Consider the following 8,025-nt stretch of genomic DNA (forward strand, 5'->3'; position numbering starts at 1 on the left):
TAGCTGCTGGTCTGGGCTGTGGACATTAGCTGTAGAAGCTAGCTGCTAGTCTGGGCTGTGGACATTAGGTGTAGAAGCTAGCTGCTAGTCTGGGCTGTGGACATTAGCTGTAGAAGCTAGCTGCTGGTCTGGGCTGTGGACATTAGCTGTAGAAGCTAGCTGCTAGTCTGGGCTGTGGACATTAGGTGTAGAAGCTAGCTGCTTGTCTGGGTGATTAGCATTATAACTGTTTATGTTTGTGAAGAAAAGAAGGATGGCCCTCAGAACTAACCATGTTTGGTACTTTCACTTTCAAGCGACTGAAGACGTTTTATGGGATGGTCTGAACTAAAATTGCACATTAAACCTTTCTTAAAGTCTTAAAGGTCATGTGTGACATCTGTTGTTAATGTTAATAATGTATCCCACATTATTAAATGTGTATGCATTTGTATAGATTAGGGTCTTTTTTCCACAAAACGTAGTTTGTCATTCTGCAGAACCTGAAGAACTCTTTAAGGTCGGGCTGTTAAAATAAGAGGAGTGAGTCCAAGTCTGATCTGGCGCTGAGCTGCAGGGCAGGTGGACCCTGAGTTCTTGCTGCCAGGGTTGGTCTCTGTCTTAAAGGGCTGAGGATGAATACTACGTCTCTGTCTTAAAGGGCTGAGGATGAATACTACGTCTCTGTCTTAAAGGGCTGAGGATGAATACTACTTCCCATGAGTATTTTAATAATGTTCCTAACACTTGATCCGTTCTGTGTTGTAGATGCGGGGGGGGGGGGGACTAAGAAATAAAAACACAAACTCTCAAAACCAAACTGCAGATCTGCTCACTGACAGTCATGAAGTCGTTTCCTGTATATCGGTAGTTAATGTAAAAGAAATACAGACACTTTATGATCCTTTTCTGTGTGAAAGGGCCGTACACACCTCGTAAAAAAACATACAGACTGTCGTGTTTGTCCGCTTGTAGAGCAGATAGTTAAGTTCTGGCTGTAATAGGCCTGTGTGGTTAACTCAGCTGTAAACGCAGTAATAGATCTCTACCTTTGGTTGGTCTGGAGTCCGGTCACGTCTACCCGGCAACACTGAAGCTCGGGATGGGATAGGAGCGACAACCCTCTAATACGCACCCCCCCGCTGCTCTCTGGCCGCTGTCGCCAGTTTGGTGATTCTGGTGAAGCGTAGTGTTGAACATCAGCTCCTCTTACGTTATGCGTGCAATGGAGCCGGCCTGCAGAGATAAAACACTTCTATTGGAGGATTATAATATATGGTCTATTGGTGAAGCATCATTGATCACTTTAAGGGGGGGGGGGGGCACATTTTGTCCCCACCGGGCCTAAAGTAATTCAGCTGAGTCAGGGACATGTAGACCAGAAAGGGGGTAATCCCATAGACCGTTAATATTAATAACATAATCAATATATATACAGTCTATGGGTAATCCCATGCATCCCCGTTATTTCTTTCAGCTAGAATATAAAGTGCAGCTTCCAACATGAAGCATATCCCACAATCCACTGCAACATGAGGTCACACAGGTGGGACGCCGCCTGTGCTCCAGAGACCCGTCGACAAATGTAAGTAGATATTAAATTAATTTCTAACACCGCTGCTTTTGCTGTGTTGATTTGCGAGCTGCAGTCAGGAGAAAGATGCTTTTATTGTTTTAATTTGGAGATATTCTCCTCACCCGAGAGGGAGGGAGCGGTGCATGTAAAGGTAAATGTCAGACAAAAACAAGTAGGGTTAAAAATATATATTTAGGAAGTAAATATTAACAGCTAAATGTACTTAAAGTATCAAAGTAATATGTCACACGGAGGCCACTTGGAGAGATACCTGCGGCTGCACAAGTTGCTGATCTTCAGCTCATTAGATGGTCAGTTAGCTCCATCTAGTGGACAGATAGTAGAACTCCATCATCTGATGAAACTCAGTACACAGAGACCTCAAACTGTCTGACAACAACAGGAAGGTGACAAATGTGAAGGAGGATCAGTCATATCCTGATCATCCAGACAGATTTGACATCTGGCCTCAGCTGCTGTGTAGAGATGGTCTGACTGGTCGCTGTTACTGGGAGGTCGAGAGGAGAGGAGAGGTTGAGATATCAGTGAGTTACAGAGGAATCAGAAGGAAAGGAGACAGTGAAGACTGTTTAATAATACCGATAATAATGATCATTCCTGGAGTCTGTTCTGCTCTGATGAAGATGGTTACTCTGTCTGGCACAATACCAGAAGAACAGTCCTCCCTTCCTGCTCTGTCTCTAACAGAGTAGCAGTGTATGTGGACGTCCCTGCTGGCTCTCTGTCCTTCTACACAGTCTCCTCTGACTCACTGATCCACCTCCACACCTTCAACACCACATTCACTCAGCCTCTCTATCCTGGGTTTGGGTTCTGGTCTGGTTCCTCAGTGTCTCTGTGTCCTCTGCAGGACTGAGAGTCTCTCCTGTGGACAGAAACACTGACTGAAGATCAGCTGCTGAAATCAAAGTTCAGTCTGTTCACCATCACACACACTCTGCACTGTGAAGCAGATCTGAGACTCAAACACAACAACATTCTTCTAATTTCATCTCTGGTTATCAACATTTGAACTGTTTGACTAAAACACTTCATGATATGTCACATATCAAATATAATCAACTGTTATTGGTCACTATCATGTCCTTTTATATTTTAAATCATATTGTAATATATTTAAAATGTGGAAAACAAATGTTTCTATAAACAATCATCATATAGTCTAATGTTTCTAAATGCTTTTAATAAAATCTATACGTCTTATCATTTGTTCATTTGATCATATCATGATTTCATTCATCAGTTGTCTTTCTTTACTGAGATTAATACACCCTCCCCCACCATAATAAAAAACTATGTAACTCAGTGCAGCCTACTCCAAATACCTATTATATTTCCTTTACATACATGAAGACATTTGCATGAATGCAGAAAAGACACAAATTGTTGCAGAAAAATAAACCAGGTTGTAGAAAATGAAGTGTTTAATGTTCAAACCCCCCTCCCCCCCCATAGAATGTTAAACCTAATATTCCCCTTATGTTGCATTCAACATGATCAGTACTCATCCTGAGGTGGATCTCATGTTATTTTGCCTCCCAAAGTCCTAATGACTTCCCATGAGTATTTTTTTTAATGTTCCTAACACTTTCATACTTTTGCTCAATTTGCTCATCAGTGTTGTGCATGAACGTGCTAAAAGAGCCTGTTCATTCAACCTTCTCACACTGAAGGTTTTTAAAAATCATTTTCATCGTGTTGCCCACGATAATAAGACTAGTGCCAAAGATAGAAAATATATCATCTTTCAGAAACTTGAAGGCTCCATAATTTCACTCTCTAAAATACTTTTACCTGAAGTATTTGTACTTTGAATAGGGGTGGCATTAGCTCAGTCCGTATTGAGTTGGTTTGGGATCTGGAGGGTCACTGGTTCAAATCCCCGTACGGACCTAAAAAGTAGGGAGTGTGGATTGGTGGAGAGATGTCACTTCACCTCTTGTGCACTGCCAGGTGCTGTTGAGCAAGGCACCGTATCCCCCCACCCGCACTGGCTCGGCTGGCAGCCCACTCACTCTGACATCTCTCCATTAGTGCATGTATAGATCGTGAGCATGTGTGTGTAGTTCAAGACTGTGTGTAAACTAGCCAAGTGTGGACACAGAGTGTAAATTGAAATTTTTCCCATAGGGGATCAATAAACAGATTAAAATTAAAATTTAATTTAAAATTCAAGTTAGTGCTAAGTAAGTATGTAGCCTACTTTGACTCAAGTAGCCTTTCTAATGCAGGATCTTTTTGTAACAGAGTAGTTCTACACTGTGGTAGCCTGTTGCTACTTTGACTTTAATCTTTAGTTTTGTCACTTTTTATTTCACTTTTATTCTGCTCAACCTGAGTCAGATTATTGTGATGATTAAGACATGAACATGTGTCTTGTTTGCTCGCTCTCATCTTTTCTCCAGAAACAAAAACACAAGCTGGGAGCTATGATCACTTTGAGGCAAGTAAAATGTGCATTTTATGGATGTATTTCTTCTTAAAGAATGTGTTTAAACTGCTTAATTTCTTGTGGGCTATAATCTGTCAGATGTTGAAATCCAGTATGTTTGAGGCAGAAAAAACCTTTCAGTGTAAAGGTAGGGGCTGAGATCACTTTTTGGCTGAAGACCAGCGGCGCATGCCCCCTCCCTCTCCAGGTGACTGATGGACAGGTGCTGCTGTCGGTTCACTATCCTTCTTCAGTTTTCTGATGAAAAGTTGGAGAGTTTTCCATTAAGCAGAAATTTGCTGGGAACTTACAAACTGTGAGTAAAAAACTTTAATGTTCATTTTATAAATATTATGTCTGAACTTTTAGCTTCAGTCTTCATCTCAGACTCAAGCTTCTTTTAGGTTAAATCCATCAGAACAGCTGATTCCTCTGCAGACAGTGAAAATACAATCATGATAAGAAAGTGGAGTTCAAATCTCAGTGGAACCTGTTTTTAAGTCACAACACAGGTGAAAAAGATCAACCTTTCAACTTTCCACATCTAGTTTAAAATAAGCTTATAGGTTTAATGTCCTTGGCCATTTAGACTGTAAACAGTATGTTGGTGGGGGCACGTTGAGGAGTCACCTGGTTGTTTATGGAACTTGAAGGAGCTCCAAATTTGACGGTATTGACTGGAAGTGATAGGCTTTGAGTTACATGGGGGATACACACACTTTGCATTCAGTCTCGTAATCACCATAAAAATTAGGGATCACTGAAATTTGAACTTGTGTTGCTGCAGTCAGAGTATACAGTGCTCATCCTGAATGGGCCAGTATAGTGCATCAGAATTGCTTGTTGAATGGTCTATTAGCTTTGGAACCCTGTCACGCGGAAGATTGGACCTTGGCTCAGGCTGTGATAATGTATGTAAACTTACATCTTTTTTTTACAGTGTGTTGAGTCCTGACCATTCCCTGACCGGGAATCGAACCCAGGCCGTGGCGGTGAGAGCGCCGAATCCTAGCCACTAGACCATCAGGGAGTCATATCTTTCAAATTTATCTTTGTAGATGTGAGTTTCCTTTTCACTTACTGGAATGACTCATATTGTTTTAGGCGAGGAATGGCGCCTGGCTAGAGCTTCAGAAGGCAGGACATGACAGATTACACATCTGTCACATAGTCAGTTTGTAGTCTTAAAACAGAACGAGAAGACGCCTGTAAGACAAAGCTGAAATGACTAATGTTTAACCTGTGTTACACTTTGAAACTAAATAAACAGACACATAGTTAACAGAGATCTGAGTGTTGCGTGGTTATTGTAAATAGGTAATGTTTGTGAAGTATGGGATGGTTTTACACAGAATGACGGATTGATGAATGCAGCAGTAGCATGTGGTGAAATGGAGAATGGCTAGGTTAACTGGCTAAGTTAACTGATGATTTTAAACATTGTGAAAATTAACGAAACATATGAACACGTTAAACATATTCTTTGGATGGTATAGGTGGTGTATCGCTACCGTGCTAGCCAACATGCACCCTGTAACAGTTACCGACAATTTTGGCAATGAATGAGTATTTCACATTGAACACTTACAATTGGGCGGTTATTAAAAACAGGGCATTGCAAGTACAGATATAAAAACTAGAGTCAGAAAGGAGTCTTTAGTTCATTAAGCTATGTCACAAGTGACCACCTCATCTGAACACCAAGTCATCACATTGGTTACCTTCCAGCTATGTAATGTATATGTAAATGGCAGTGGTGGGATTTGAACCCACACCTCCAGAGAGACTGGAGCCTTAATCCAGCACCTTAGACCACTTGGCCACATTACCTGCACATGACTGTGCTCCACATCGTAACACACACAGGGACCTTAACTAATGTAATGCTTGTTAATGTCCTTGGAACAAAACTTTTGCAAGACAAAAGCCAATACTTTATTAAAAAATGCCAGTACTTTATAAACATTTTTTATCACTCTTTGTCATTTATCTCTGGCGTTGTTGATTTTAGAATATTGTAACCAGCATTATTGAGTAGGTTTAGGTCTGTGTGAATATGGGCTGAGCATTTACCTGGGCTGAATTTGTTTACAACTTCTTTTGCATACTCATCCAACTGCCAAATATTGTTCCAGAGACAATAGGATATACAGGTTTAAATTGAAAGCTGACTGTCCAAGACCAAAGACTTCATTGAAATACCACAAGTGATCAAAACAGTTTGTCAAAATGGGAAAGGTCAGGTTTTTTATTGCAAATTCCAGCACAGTTCTAAAATTATTCTTTAAAATATGTCCATTTACCATTCAAAAACAAAAGTACAATCATGAAACACATACTACTTAGATAGAAAAAACCTGTTCAGGTGACAATGAAATGATTCCAGAGACGTGGACTCTCTGGCACAGCGATACTTGGTAGTGCCCGTCTCTGTAGCTGCACACCAAGCAGGTCCTGGATGCACTTGACGTGTTGTTGCTGCACACGCCAGATGCGCTCCATGTGCACCTGGTCCAGCAGTGGCACCCCCATGAGGTCCCTCCCATTTGCCCCTCCCAGTTCCTGCAGATGGTGACCTCCTCACCGCGTATCCTCCTGAGACAGGACTGGCTCAGCTCCTTTTTACTGATCTTTGCATCCACCGCATGATCAGTCATGGCTGGCCCACCCTCATGCCTGAGCTGCTCTGTCTTTGCCCGCCGCAACAGAGAGAGGTCTCCTGCATCCCACTCAAATATGCAGCAGAGAGACAGCTCATGAAGGTGGGGTAGAGGGAATGAGCGTCAGTGGTACACCTGACAGCCAGCCTTCGCATGAAGTACCAGATGTCCAGCCATATGTGGAGGTCTGGCCACTCTCCAAACCTTGTCTGCAGCTTGCTGGACCGCCACTGATGCAGCAGCCACAGTCCACATACAGCAGCAGTGGGGGTGCAGTGGCTGACTGATGATGTATCATTCATTTTGCTGGTGGTTTCTTGGTCACAGCAACAAGCTTGATAATTGACATACAGTTACATGCCACGTATCACAAAACTGTTGGGTGGTGCCTTATGTATTTGCTTGTATTACATCAAGTAACCTGCATACCAATGACCATAAAGATTATTATGTACATGGTTTGCAGAACTGTACTTTCTGATAGAGGTAAGGCCACGTGGGTTATCTTTGGGCTGCTCTATGGTTTTCTGCAGAAGGATAAATCCCAGTGTTGGCTCTCTCCAGGTTAAATAAGCAACTAACGTCCCTGGGTGGACTTGAACCACCATCCTTTCGGTTAACAGCCGACTGCGCTGACCTATTGCGCCACAGAGACTGCATCTATCTAATGCTTTATGAGCGGGAACTTGATCTTTAAGCCACAAGCATTTGCTTTATAGCTTTTTGAGGTTTAGCGGCACATGTCTGCTTATCAGGCTATTTTCCTGTTACTCAGAAAATTGGGGAAACTGACTCATGCAGAAGTGTAGAAGCTTGACGTGCATTGTAGTTTTCTTACCTGTCGACTGGATTCTGACTTTGAATTCAAATATTTGGCATCCAAGAAAATTCCGGAACTGATGATATATTAGTAATTTTGCTGGTGGTTTCTTGGTCACAGCAACAAGCTTGATCATTGACATACAGTTACACGCCACGTATATCCGTAGTTTAATGTAAAAGAAATACAGACACTTTAGGATCCATTTCTGTGTGAAAGGGCCGCACACACCTCGTAAAAAACACAGACTGACGTGTTTGTCCGCTTGTAGAGCAGATAGTTAAGTTCCGGCTGTAATAGGCCTGTGTGGTTAACTCAGCTGCAAACGCAGTAATAGATCTCTACCTTTGGGTGGTCTGGAGTCCGGTCACGTCTACCCGGCAACACTGAAGCCCGGGATGGGATAGAAGCGCCAACCCTCTAATACGCACCCCCCCGCTGCTCTCTGGCCGCTGTCTCCAGTTTGGTGATTCTGGTGAAGCGTAGTGTTGAACATCAGCTCCTCTTACGTTATGCGTGCAATGGAGCCGGCCTGCAG

At 42.4% G+C, this 8,025-nt stretch overlaps 1 long non-coding RNA gene and 2 other non-coding genes across 3 annotated transcripts; 1 reads left to right on the top strand and 2 right to left on the bottom strand.

Annotated features, from left to right (window-relative positions):
* Positions 1-774: 774 nt before the first annotated feature.
* LOC116676157 (uncharacterized) lies at positions 775-7,722 on the top strand. Its single transcript, XR_004328603.1, has 3 exons — positions 775-846; positions 1,959-1,962; positions 7,657-7,722. It is a non-coding gene; the product is annotated as an uncharacterized LOC116676157 (long non-coding RNA).
* trnal-aag (transfer RNA leucine (anticodon AAG)) lies at positions 5,756-5,837 on the bottom strand. The gene has a single exon. It is a non-coding gene; the product is annotated as a tRNA-Leu (tRNA).
* On the bottom strand, positions 7,249-7,322 carry trnan-guu (transfer RNA asparagine (anticodon GUU)). Its single transcript has one exon. It is a non-coding gene; the product is annotated as a tRNA-Asn (tRNA).
* Positions 7,723-8,025: the final 303 nt, after the last annotated feature.

Source organism: Etheostoma spectabile, unplaced genomic scaffold, assembly GCF_008692095.1.
Source record: "Etheostoma spectabile isolate EspeVRDwgs_2016 unplaced genomic scaffold, UIUC_Espe_1.0 scaffold00002754, whole genome shotgun sequence".
NCBI classification, from domain to species: Eukaryota; Metazoa; Chordata; class Actinopteri; order Perciformes; family Percidae; genus Etheostoma; species Etheostoma spectabile.